The sequence below is a fragment of the Pseudophryne corroboree genome, chromosome 11, assembly GCF_028390025.1.
Source record: "Pseudophryne corroboree isolate aPseCor3 chromosome 11, aPseCor3.hap2, whole genome shotgun sequence".
Classification (NCBI taxonomy): domain Eukaryota; kingdom Metazoa; phylum Chordata; class Amphibia; order Anura; family Myobatrachidae; genus Pseudophryne; species Pseudophryne corroboree.
The window spans coordinates 243189930-243202899 of record NC_086454.1 but is presented as its reverse complement, the minus strand read 5'-3'; positions in this window follow the sequence as shown (position 1 = coordinate 243202899).

Here is a 12970-nt window from a genome sequence, read left to right as displayed (position 1 = left end):
ACACTGTGCTGTTACTTACTCCACAGCGCCCTCTATTAGAAGCTTATTGCTACCCTGTGCTATTACTTACTCAACAGCGCCCTCTATTAGAAGCTCATTGCTACACTGTGCTATTACTTACTCCACAGCGCCCTCTATTAGAAGCTCATTGCTACACTGGCTGTTACTTACTCCACAGCGCCCTCTATTAGAAGCTTATTGCTACACTGTGCTATTACCGGCTCTACAGCACCCTCTGTTGGAAACTGGTGCTATACATTACAAGTAGCTGCTCCACGGCACCACCCATTGGATTACAAATACTGTGCACAGCGCGAACCTACTCTACAGCACCCCCTGTAGGACAAGAGTATATGGAACAGTTTATTTCCAGTATGGACTGAACTTAAGCGACACAGCGCCACGCTGTGGACATTTTATAGATTATGTCAGTTTTATGCTCACATTAACAGTATTTGATGGTGATGATTGCATTTAAATGTTTTGCTGTTGCACATGACTTATGCAAATAGCTGATGCTAAGGTGTATATGCTCCTTGCATATGCGACTGATGTTTGCCATTTATGGAATGCCTTATTATTGAGATTTGTTGTGCTGTTATTTACTGGATGTGCTTCACTTAAATCACAATTGGCCTTTTAGCGGTGACCCACTACCTCTTTCGCAATAAACTTGTTGTCACCGTCAATTTGTGTTTTCCTTTATCTGTGTGGTCTTCCTTGGGGTGTCCATCCTCCTGCCACAGGTTCCTGCAGAAGAAGCCACGAGAGGTCCTGAACCAGCAAGCATCATCTAAAAACACAGGTACGACACTACACCATTACAGGGGCTGATATTGTAGATGCATCATGGAAGGCACCTTTCTCAATATATGGTGGTCCTGTCCAAAGATAGTACCTCTTTGGAAAGAAGTCATCAGTCTCATAACATGCTTAATTAATATTTCTGTTCCATATGATCCTAAGTATATTCTCCTCACTCTAGACTTCCCTTAATATATGGTGGTCCTGTCCAAAGATAGTACCTCTTTGGAAAGAAGTCATCAGTCTCATAACATGCTTAATTAATATTTCTGTTCCATATGATCCTAAGTATATTCTCCTCACTCTAGACTTACCTACGTTGACTAGATACCAAAATAAATGAATGCACCATATAGTTATTCACACGACTTGCCAGTTGGCAGCAGATTGTAAATAACCTGCTTCTCCATCTGTGCAGTCTACTTTTTTCAGAATCAGGTACACATGGAGTATATGATTAATCATTCTTCCGAATCATTTGACAAAATATGGAGCTCTTGGTTAGACTGTCAACATGCTCCCTCCCCTTTTGCGTTGTAACAGCCAACTACACACATTGACTTTTTTACTCCCCATCCTAGGGACCCACCCCAGGGGTTTGCCTTTTTCCTTTCTTCTCCTTTTCTTCTCTTTTTTTCGCCTTTCTTTATCTTCTATGACCTATGTCACTGTTGTGTTAGCTGGAGTTTTATTTTCTTACTTTTAGTGATATTATTTAAAAATGGATCACAAGTTGACTCGTTTTTGTACAGACTTGATGTCTATTTTAGAGATGAGCGCCGGAAATTTTTCGGGTTTTGTGTTTTGGTTTTGGGTTCGGTTCCGCGGCCGTGTTTTGGGTTCGACCGCGTTTTGGCAAAACCTCACCGAATTTTTTTTGTCGGATTCGGGTGTGTTTTGGATTCGGGTGTTTTTTTCAAAAAACCCTAAAAAACAGCTTAAATCATAGAATTTGGGGGTCATTTTGATCCCAAAGTATTATTAACCTCAAAAACCATAATTTACACTCATTTTCAGTCTATTCTGAATACCTCACACCTCACAATATTATTTTTAGTCCTAAAATTTGCACCGAGGTCGCTGTGTGAGTAAGATAAGCGACCCTAGTGGCCGACACAAACACCGGGCCCATCTAGGAGTGGCACTGCAGTGTCACGCAGGATGTCCCTTCCAAAAAAACCTCCCCAAACAGCACATGACGCAAAGAAAAAAAGAGGCGCAATGAGGTAGCTGTGTGAGTAAGATAAGCGACCCTAGTGGCCGACACAAACACCGGGCCCATCTAGGAGTGGCACTGTAGTGTCACGCAGGATGTCCCTTCCAAAAAACCCTCCCCAAACAGCACATGACGCAAAGAAAAAAAAAGGGGCGCAATGAGGTAGCTGACTGTGTGAGTAAGATAAGCGACCCTAGTGGCCGACACAAACACCGGGCCCATCTAGGAGCGGCACTGCAGTGTCACGCAGGATGGCCCTTCCAAAAAACCCTCCCCAAACAGCACATGACGCAAAGAAAAAAAGAGGCGCAATGAGGTAGCTGACTGTGTGAGTAAGATAAGCGACCCTAGTGGCCGACACAAACACCGGGCCCATCTAGGAGTGGCACTGCAGTGTCACGCAGGATGGCCCTTCCAAAAAACCCTCCCCAAACAGCACATGACGCAAAGAAAAATAAAAGAAAAAAGAGGTGCAAGATGGAATTGTCCTTGGGCCCTCCCACCCACCCTTATGTTGTATAAACAGGACATGCACACTTTAACCAACCCATCATTTCAGTGACAGGGTCTGCCACACGACTGTGACTGATATGACGGGTTGGTTTGGACCCCCCCCAAAAAAGAAGCAATTAATCTCTCCTTGCACAAACTGGCTCGACAGAGGCAAGATGTCCACCTCATCATCATCCTCCGATATATCACCGTGTACATCCCCCTCCTCACAGATTATCAATTCGTCCCCACTGGAATCCACCATCTCAGCTCCCTGTGTACTTTGTGGAGGCAATTGCTGCTGGTCAATGTCTCCGCGGAGGAATTGATTATAATTCATTTTAATGAACATCATCTTCTCCACATTTTCTGGATGTAACCTCGTACGCCGATTGCTGACAAGGTGAGCGGCGGCACTAAACACTCTTTCGGAGTACACACTTGTGGGAGGGCAACTTAGGTAGAATAAAGCCAGTTTGTGCAAGGGCCTCCAAATTGCCTCTTTTTCCTGCCAGTATAAGTACGGACTGTGTGACGTGCCTACTTGGATGCGGTCACTCATATAATCCTCCACCATTCTTTCAATGTTGAGAGAATCATATGCAGTGACAGTAGACGACATGTCCGTAATCGTTGTCAGGTCCTTCAGTCCGGACCAGATGTCAGCATCAGCAGTCGCTCCAGACTGCCCTGCATCACCGCCAGCGGGTGGGCTCAGAATTCTGAGCCTTTTCCTCGCACCCCCAGTTGCGGGAGAATGTGAAGGAGGAGATGTTGACAGGTCGCGTTCCGCTTGACTTGACAATTTTCTCACCAGCAGGTCTTTCAACCCCAGCAGACTTGTGTCTGCCGGAAAGAGAGATCCAAGGTAGGTTTTAAATCTAGGATCGAGCACGGTGGCCAAAATGTAGTGCTCTGATTTCAACAGATTGACCACCCGTGAATCCTTGTTAAGCGAATTAAGGGCTCCATCCACAAGTCCCACATGCCTAGCGGAATCGCTCCGTGTTAGCTCCTCCTTCAATGTCTCCAGCTTCTTCTGCAAAAGCCTGATGAGGGGAATGACCTGACTCAGGCTGGCAGTGTCTGAACTGACTTCACGTGTGGCAAGTTCAAAGGGCATCAGAACCTTGCAGAACGTTGAAATCATTCTCCACTGCACTTGAGACAGGTGCATTCCACCTCCTATATCGTGCTCAATTGTATAGGCTTGAATGGCCTTTTGCTGCTCCTCCAACCTCTGAAGCATATAGAGGGTTGAATTCCACCTCGTTACCACTTCTTGCTTCAGATGATGGCAGGGCAGGTTCAGTAGTTTTTGGTGGTGCTCCAGTCTTCTGTACGTGGTGCCTGTACGCCGAAAGTGTCCCGCAATTCTTCTGGCCACCGACAGCATCTCTTGCACGCCCCTGTCGTTTTTTAAAAAATTCTGCACCACCAAATTCAAGGTATGTGCAAAACATGGGACGTGCTGGAATTTGCCCATATTTAATGCACACACAATATTACTGGCGTTGCCCGATGCCACAAATCCACAGGAGAGTCCAATTGGGGTAAGCCATTCTGCGATGATCTTCCTCAGTTGCCGTAAGAGGTTTTTAGCTGTGTGCGTATTCTGGAAAGCGGTGATACAAAGCGTAGCCTGCCTAGGAAAGAGTTGGCGTTTGCGAGATGCTGCTACTGGTGCCGCCGCTGCTGTTCTTGCGGCGGGAGTCCATACATCTACCCAGTGGGCTGTCACAGTCATATAGTCCTGACCCTGCCCTGCTCCACTTGTCCACATGTCCGTGGTTAAGTGGACATTGGGTACAACTGCATTTTTTAGGACACTGGTGAGTCTTTTTCTGACGTCCGTGTACATTCTCGGTATCGCCTGCCTACAGAAGTGGAACCTAGATGGTATTTGGTAACGGGGGCACACTGCCTCAATAAATTGTCTAGTTCCCTGTGAACTAACGGCGGATACCGGACGCACGTCTAACACCAACATAGTTGTCAAGGCCTCAGTTATCCGCTTTGCAGCAGGATGACTGCTGTGATATTTCATCTTCCTCGCAAAGGACTGTTGGACAGTCAATTGCTTACTGGAAGTAGTACAAGTGGGCTTACGACTTCCCCTCTGGGATGACCATCGACTCCCAGCAGCAACAACAGCAGCGCCAGCAGCAGTAGGCGTTACACGCAAGGATGCATCGGAGGAATCCCAGGCAGGAGAGGACTCGTCAGAATTGCCAGTGACATGGCCTGCAGGACTATTGGCATTCCTGGGGAAGGAGGAAATTGACACTGAGGGAGTTGGTGGGGTGGTTTGCGTGAGCTTGGTTACAAGAGGAAGGGATTTACTGGTCAGTGGACTGCTTCCGCTGTCGCCCAAAGTTTTTGAACTTGTCACTGACTTATTATGAATGCGCTGCAGGTGACGTATAAGGGAGGATGTTCCGAGGTGGTTAACGTCCTTACCCCTACTTATTACAGCTTGACAAAGGGAACACACGGCTTGACAAATGTTGTCCGCATTTCTGGTGAAATACTTCCACACCGAAGAGCTGATTTTTTTGGTATTTTCACCAGGCATGTCAACGGCCATATTCCTCCCACGGACAACAGATGTCTCCCCGGGTGCCTGACTTAAACAAACCACCTCACCATCAGAATCCTCCTGGTCAATTTCCTCCCCAGCGCCAGCAACACCCATATCCTCCTCATCCTGGTGTACTTCAACACTGACATCTTCAATCTGACTATCAGGAACTGGACTGCGGGTGCTCCTTCCAGCACTTGCAGGGGGCGTGCAAATGGTGGAAGGCGCATGCTCTTCACGTCCAGTGTTGGGAAGGTCAGGCATCGCAACCGACACAATTGGACTCTCCTTGTGGATTTGGGATTTCGAAGAACGCACAGTTCTTTGCGGTGCTTTTGCCAGCTTGAGTCTTTTCATTTTTCTAGCGAGAGGCTGAGTGCTTCCATCCTCATGTGAAGCTGAACCACTAGCCATGAACATAGGCCCGGGCCTCAGCCGTTCCTTGCCACTCCGTGTGGTAAATGGCATATTGGCAAGTTTACGCTTCTCCTCCGACAATTTTATTTTAGGTTTTGGAGTCCTTTTTTTACTGATATTTGGTGTTTTGGATTTGACATGCTCTGTACTATGACATTGGGCATCGGCCTTGGCAGACGACGTTGCTGGCATTTCATCGTCTCGGCCATGACTAGTGGCAGCAGCTTCAGCACGAGGTGGAAGTGGATCTTGATCTTTCCCTAATTTTGGAACCTCAACATTTTTGTTCTCCATATTTTAATAGGCACAACTAAAAGGCACCTCAGGTAAACAATGGAGATGGATGGATACTAGTATACAATTATGGATGGACTGCCGAGTGCCGACACAGAGGTAGCTACAGCCGTGGACTATTGTACTGTACTGTGTCTGCTGCTAATATAGACTGGATGATAATGAGATGTAGTATGTATGTATAAAGAAGAAAGAAAAAAAAACCACGGGTAGGTGGTATACAATTAAGGATGGACTGCCGAGTGCCGACACAGAGGTAGCTACAGCCGTGGACTACCGTACTGTGTCTGCTGCTAATATAGACTGGTTGATAATGAGATGTAGTATGTATAAAGAAGAAAGAAAAAAAAACACGGGTAGGTGGTATACAATTATGGACGGACTGCCGAGTGCCGACACAGAGGTAGCTACAGCCGTGGACTACCGTACTGTACTGTGTCTGCTGCTAATATAGACTGGATGATAATGAGATGTAGTATGTATAAAGAAGAAAGAAAAAAAAACCACGGGTAGGTGGTATACAATTATGGATGGACTGCCGAGTGCCGACACAGAGGTAGCTACAGCCGTGGACTACCGTACTGTGTCTGCTGCTAATATAGACTGGTTGATAATGAGATGTAGTATGTATAAAGAAGAAAGAAAAAAAACCACGGGTAGGTGGTATACAATTATGGACGGACTGCCGAGTGCCGACACAGAGGTAGCTACAGCCGTGGACTACCGTACTGTGTCTGCTGCTAATATAGACTGGTTGATAATGAGATGTAGTATGTATAAAGAAGAAAGAAAAAAAAAACCACGGGTAGGTGGTATACAATTATGGATGGACTGCCGAGTGCCGACACAGAGGTAGCTACAGCCGTGGACTACTGTACTGTGTCTGCTGCTAATATAGACTGGTTGTTAAAGAGATGTAGTATGTATGTATAAAGAAGAAAGAAAAAAAAACCACGGGTAGGTGGTATACAATTATGGACGGACTGCCGAGTGCCGACACAGAGGTAGCTACAGCCGCGGACTACCGTACTGTACTGTGTCTGCTGCTAATATAGACTGGTTGATAAAGAGATGTAGTATGTATGTATAAAGAAGAAAGAAAAAAAACCACGGGTAGGTGGTATACAATTATGGATGGACTGCCGAGTGCCGACACAGAGGTAGCTACAGCCGTGGACTACTGTACTGTGTCTGCTGCTAATATAGACTGGTTGATAAAGAGATGTAGTATGTATGTATAAAGAAGAAAGAAAAAAAAACCACGGGTAGGTGGTATACAATTATGGACGGACTGCCGAGTGCCGACACAGAGGTAGCTACAGCCATGGACTACCGTACTGTACTGTGTCTGCTGCTAATATAGACTGGTTGATAAAGAGATGTAGTATGTATGTATAAAGAAGAAAGAAAAAAAAAACACGGGTAGGTGGTATACAATTATGGATGGACTGCCGAGTGCCGACACAGAGGTAGCTACAGCCGTGGACTACTGTACTGTGTCTGCTGCTAATATAGACTGGTTGATAAAGAGATGTAGTATGTATGTATAAAGAAGAAAGAAAAAAAAACCACGGGTAGGTGGTATACAATTATGGACGGACTGCCGAGTGCCGACACAGAGGTAGCTACAGCCGTGGACTACCGTACTGTACTGTGTCTGCTGCTAATATAGACTGGTTGATAAAGAGATGTAGTATGTATGTATAAAGAAGAAAGAAAAAAAAACCACGGGTAGGTGGTATACAATTATGGATGGACTGCCGAGTGCCGACACAGAGGTAGCTACAGCCGTGGACTACTGTACTGTGTCTGCTGCTAATATAGACTGGTTGATAAAGAGATGTAGTATGTATGTATAAAGAAGAAAGAAAAAAAAACCACGGGTAGGTGGTATACAATTATGGATGGACTGCCGAGTGCCGACACAGAGGTAGCTACAGCCGTGAACTACCGTACTGTGTCTGCTGCGACTGGATGATAAATAATGATATAAAAAATATATATATATCACTACTGCAGCCGGACAGGTATATATTATATAATGACGGACCTGCTGGACACTGTCTGTCAGCAGAATGAGTTTTTTATAGAATAAAAAAAAAAACACCACACAAGTCACACGACGAGTGTTTAACTTTTTCAGGCAATCACAATATAGTATACTACTAACTATACTGGTGGTCAGTGTGGTCAGGTCACTGGTCAGTCACACTGGCAGTGGCACTCCTGCAGCAAAAGTGTGCACTGTTTAATTTTAATAATATGTACTCCTGGCTCCTGCTATAACCTATAACTGGCACTGCTCCCCAGTCTCCCCCACAATTATAAGCTGTGTGAGCACAGTCAGATATATACATAGATGATGCAGCACACTGGGCTGAGCACAGATATGGTATGTGACTGAGTCACTGTGTATCGTTTTTTTAGGCAGAGAACGGATTATATTAAATAAAACTGCACTGTCTGGTGGTCACTGTGGTCAGTCACTTCTAAACTCTGCACTCTCTACAGTACTCCTAAGCTCCAGTAAATCAAGTGTCTCTGTCTCAAATCAATCTCACTCTCTCTCTTCTAATCTAAATGGAGAGGACGCCAGCCACGTCCTCTCCCTATCAATCTCAATGCACGTGTGAAAATGGCGGCGACGCGCGGCTCCTTATATAGAATCCGAGTCTCGCGAGAATCCGACAGCGTCATGATGACTGTCGGGCGCGCTCGGGTTAACCGAGCAAGGCGGGAAGATCCGAGTCGCTCGGACCCGTGAAAAAAAACATGAAGTTCGGGCGGGTTCGGATTCCGAGGAACCGAACCCGCTCATCTCTAGTCTATTTTGGTTATTGTTTATATTATTGAGATTTTGTTTACCTTGTCCCTGTTGTGCCTTGTGATCTACTCAAAAAAGTATGTTTAAAAAAAGAGATTGCTGATCCTCAGGCTGTTGATGCAGGAAATTGAAGGTTATTAGTAAGGAAGATTTTATGGAATTCACCACAGAGTGCTTAATACAAGGAACCAAGGGTCTAATTCAGATCTGATTGCTGCTGCAAATTTGTTAGCAGTTGGGCAAAAGCTCGCTAGCTGTTTTTAGCAGCCGTGCAAACGCTATGCCGCCTCCCACTGGGAGCGTATTTTAGCTTAGCAGAAATGCGAACGAAAGGATCGCACAGCGGATACAAAAAAATGTTGTGCAATTTCAGAGTAGCTTCAGACCTACTCAGCACTTGCGATCACTTCAGACTGTTCAGTTCCTGTTTTGACGTCACAAACACGCCCTGTGTTCGCCCAGCCATGCCTGCGTTTTTCCTGGCACGCCTGCGTTTTTACGAACACTCCCTGAAAACGGTGAGATGACACCCAGAAATGCCCACTTCCTATCAATCACTCTGCGGCCAGCAGTGTGACTGAAAAGCTTCGCTAGACCTTGTGTGAAACTACATTGGCCGTTGTGAAAGTACATGACGCGTACGCATTGTGCCGCATACGCATGAACAGAAGTGACTTTTTTTTGCATCATCGCTGCGCAGCGAACATTTTCAGCTAGCGATCAACTCGGAATGACCCCCAATGTGCACTGCAGATATAACATGTGCAGAGAGAGTTAGATTTGGGTGGGGTGTGTTCAATCTGCAATCTAAATTGCAGTGTAAAAATAAAGAGGCCAGTATTTACTCTGCACAGAAACAAAATAACCCACCCAAATCTAACTCTCTCTGCAAATGTTATATCTGCCTCCCCTGCAGTGCACATGGTTTTGCCCAACTGCTAACAAATTTGCAGCAGCGATCAGGTCTGAATAAGGCCCCAGATCCATAGATGATACTAATCACCATAACAAGCTGCTAGTATTCCAACCCTACACATCAGGGGGAAAAAACAGACACAAAGAAACTTCAAATGGCTACTCTGAAAATATGTTGGACTATTTTCAAGGGGGTTGATTGGATGTCAGGTACGAGATGGAGATCTAATAGATTTTTGCCATCTTGGAAATCAATAATTACCTCTATAACTTTATAATGGGGTAAACATACATATAGATGTCAAAAGTGATATTCTTTAGTGTTTGGAAAACATTTCTACTGATCACAAAGATCCACCATCTGCAACCTGCTGTCTTCTTGATGGAGTATTGATTATTCAGATGTGGAAGCCAACAACATTTTTCAGAATGGTATATCTTGTTGGGCTCTCATAGTATTCTTACACCTTTTATGTGTTGCATTCAAAAACATATGAAGACAGGAAATGCAGAATCATATTACCGTGCACACTTTAATGTGAAAACCTATGTGTAACATCTGTCTTTATACAGTTTGGAAAGTTGGTTTAATTCTGAAGCAAGAGCCACAAAGTATTTATTGGTGGTTGTTAGAAAAAAACACCTTTTTGGCCATTTGGGGTAAGCGGCTTTTGCCAGGTAAGGAGAAATTAGAAAACTAATGATATTTTCAGGAAACTTAAAGCCTTCTGACAAAAAATGTTACTTTGTGTGTGTGCTTTGTGGAGCCATTCCCTATATACACATGGAGCAATCAAATCAATAAACTCACCTGTGTGTAACAAACTGCACCTGTATTCCCGTTTATACGTGACCGGAAGTGCACGCACGGGTCTAATCAGGATGCAGTATAATGTCTCCGTGGCCGGAGGTCACCCGCATTGTTGTTATTTTGCTAAGGCGACATTATACTGCATCCTGATTAGACCCGTGCTTGCACTTCCGGTCACGGATAAACGGGAATACAGGTGCAGTTTGTTACACACAGGTGAGTTTATTGATTTGATTGCTCCATGTGTATATAGAGAATGGCTCCACAATGGTTTATTATACTCATGACTAAGGTGCTGTTGTAGCACCGAAACAGCTATCGAGCTGTTAAACCTTTGCGGGATGACTGGCACTGCTTTACCACCCTGACATCTGTGGGATAAGTACTCCTGTTTTCATGATGCTACCTGATTCTGATATAATCCGGTCTCCCATGCTTTTGATGCACTTTACTTGAAACACATTGCACTTTTTCATTGCTATATGCAATAAATACAAAGTAATTTTTTCTACTTAAATTGGATGTTGCTGGCAATGTTTGTTCATATATATATATATATATATATATATAAATAAAGGAATTGGTGAATATAAGCGCCCAAGAGTGTAATTTGTATAACCAGGTGAAAAAATGAAGGTATCAAGAGAAGGTATGTTAAAGCCAGTTTAGACAACTTATCTGAAAACCAGAGAAGCTTAGTTCAAGCGGTACTTCTTTGTCGCTTAATACATGTAGAAAAAAACAAAGGAGAGCAAACATAGTGTGTACCGTTTTTAAAATTCAAATTTCAAAATATATCACTGCCAAAAAGTCATTAGGCTCAATTAGGGAACCAGCATATTCCCAAGATGCAATCAATATATAGCCTGGGCAGTGTATATATAGAAGATAAAAATATTTAATACACGTAATGACATAAAAATACATAAAAATACATAAAAATACATGAATAGCTGTATATCATGCGTACAGAATAAAGATTATATCAAGCTTATCTGTCCATAAATAGCTGGAATGCATGCGTACAGAATTCAAAAATATATATGGCTTATCTGTCCATAAGAGGAAATGTCAGCAGGTAGTCCCAACGCGTTTCGTCCGTCATCAACAGGACTTCATCAAGGGGATGGACACACAGAGCAGGCATGCTTTATTTATACCCAACTGGGGCACTTTATGATGACATCACTTCCTGTGATGCCTTTTTGCTAGAGCATTTCGGAAAACGTTTAAAAGATTTTTTTTTATATATATAATTTCCACTGTTGCCAATGTAGCAAACTGCACGTCACTCTGATGAAGCACCGAATACACAGCGATCCCCTTTATGGCTGCACACGCGGGTGCAGATAGAAACCGCAGGAGACCTACCAGAAGGGGCGGCCAAACCAAAAGGTCTGGCAAAATCGCAAGTAAAAAAACAAAAACAAAGCCTGATTTTCAATTTGTCATCCCGACCTCTTACACCAGCTGAAGAGTCATTACTTTGATAAAGGACTTTCCTTCGTCCCTACCAATTTTTACGATGAGTTTGATTGGCAGAATTATCTACACAAAATGGGACGCAAATTGAGACGTAAAGAATTTTTTTCAAAACAAACAAGAGACCCACATACCAACACCAACAGACGCCATACTATAAAATAATCATAAATCGAAAATTTGACCTCGCATCCACTAACACATCAATTAAAACTTTCAGCAGACTCGATAATTCAGTTCATAGATACAAAGGAACTAAAACCAAAATATATCCTAATCTTTCCATGGATGAATCCAAAGCGTTAAAATCTTTGCAAAATGACCCAACCATTATAATACGCCCGGCCGACAAAGGAGGAAGTATAGGATCAATACAAACACGAGATACAGCGACAATTGACAGACACAGCAACTTACCAAAAACTCACCAAAAACCCTACAGATGTATACAAACAAGAGTTATCAGTCATATTAGCTGAAACTGCCGGCTGGAACAATTCTAAAACACATCAATATCTTTTGGTTAAATTCCCAATTACACCAGTCCTGTATATGGATCCCCAAGTTCACAAGAACAGTACGCAGCCACCAGGAAGACCGACAGTGTCAGCAAGAGGATCACTTTATCAGCCTATAGCTGAATTATTGGATTCACTATTACAGCCATATAGAACCAAAGAGAAGACATGTTTAAATGACACTACAACCTTAAAGCTCTAACTCCTTTTTCTCTTCAGAAGGATATAACATACTTGTGCACCATGGATGTCAACTCCTTATATACTTCCATTCCATATGTAGACGGCCTAGAGGTGGTACAAGATTTTATTAACAACATACATGAAGACTTTGTTTTTCATAAACCACTCTTTTTGCAATTATTACGGTTGGTCCTCACGAGGAATTATTTCTTGTACAATGGTACTTATTATTTACAAACATGTGGCTGCGCCATGGGAAGTTCGGGTGGTCTTCAGTATGCCGGCTGTCGGGATCCCGGCGCACAGTATACCGGCGCCGGGATCCCAACAGCCAGCATACCAACACTTATTCGCACTCGTGGGGGTCCACGACCCCCCTGGAGGGAGAATAAAATAGCGTAGCGTGCGTAGCGTGCCACCGTGCCCGTAGCGT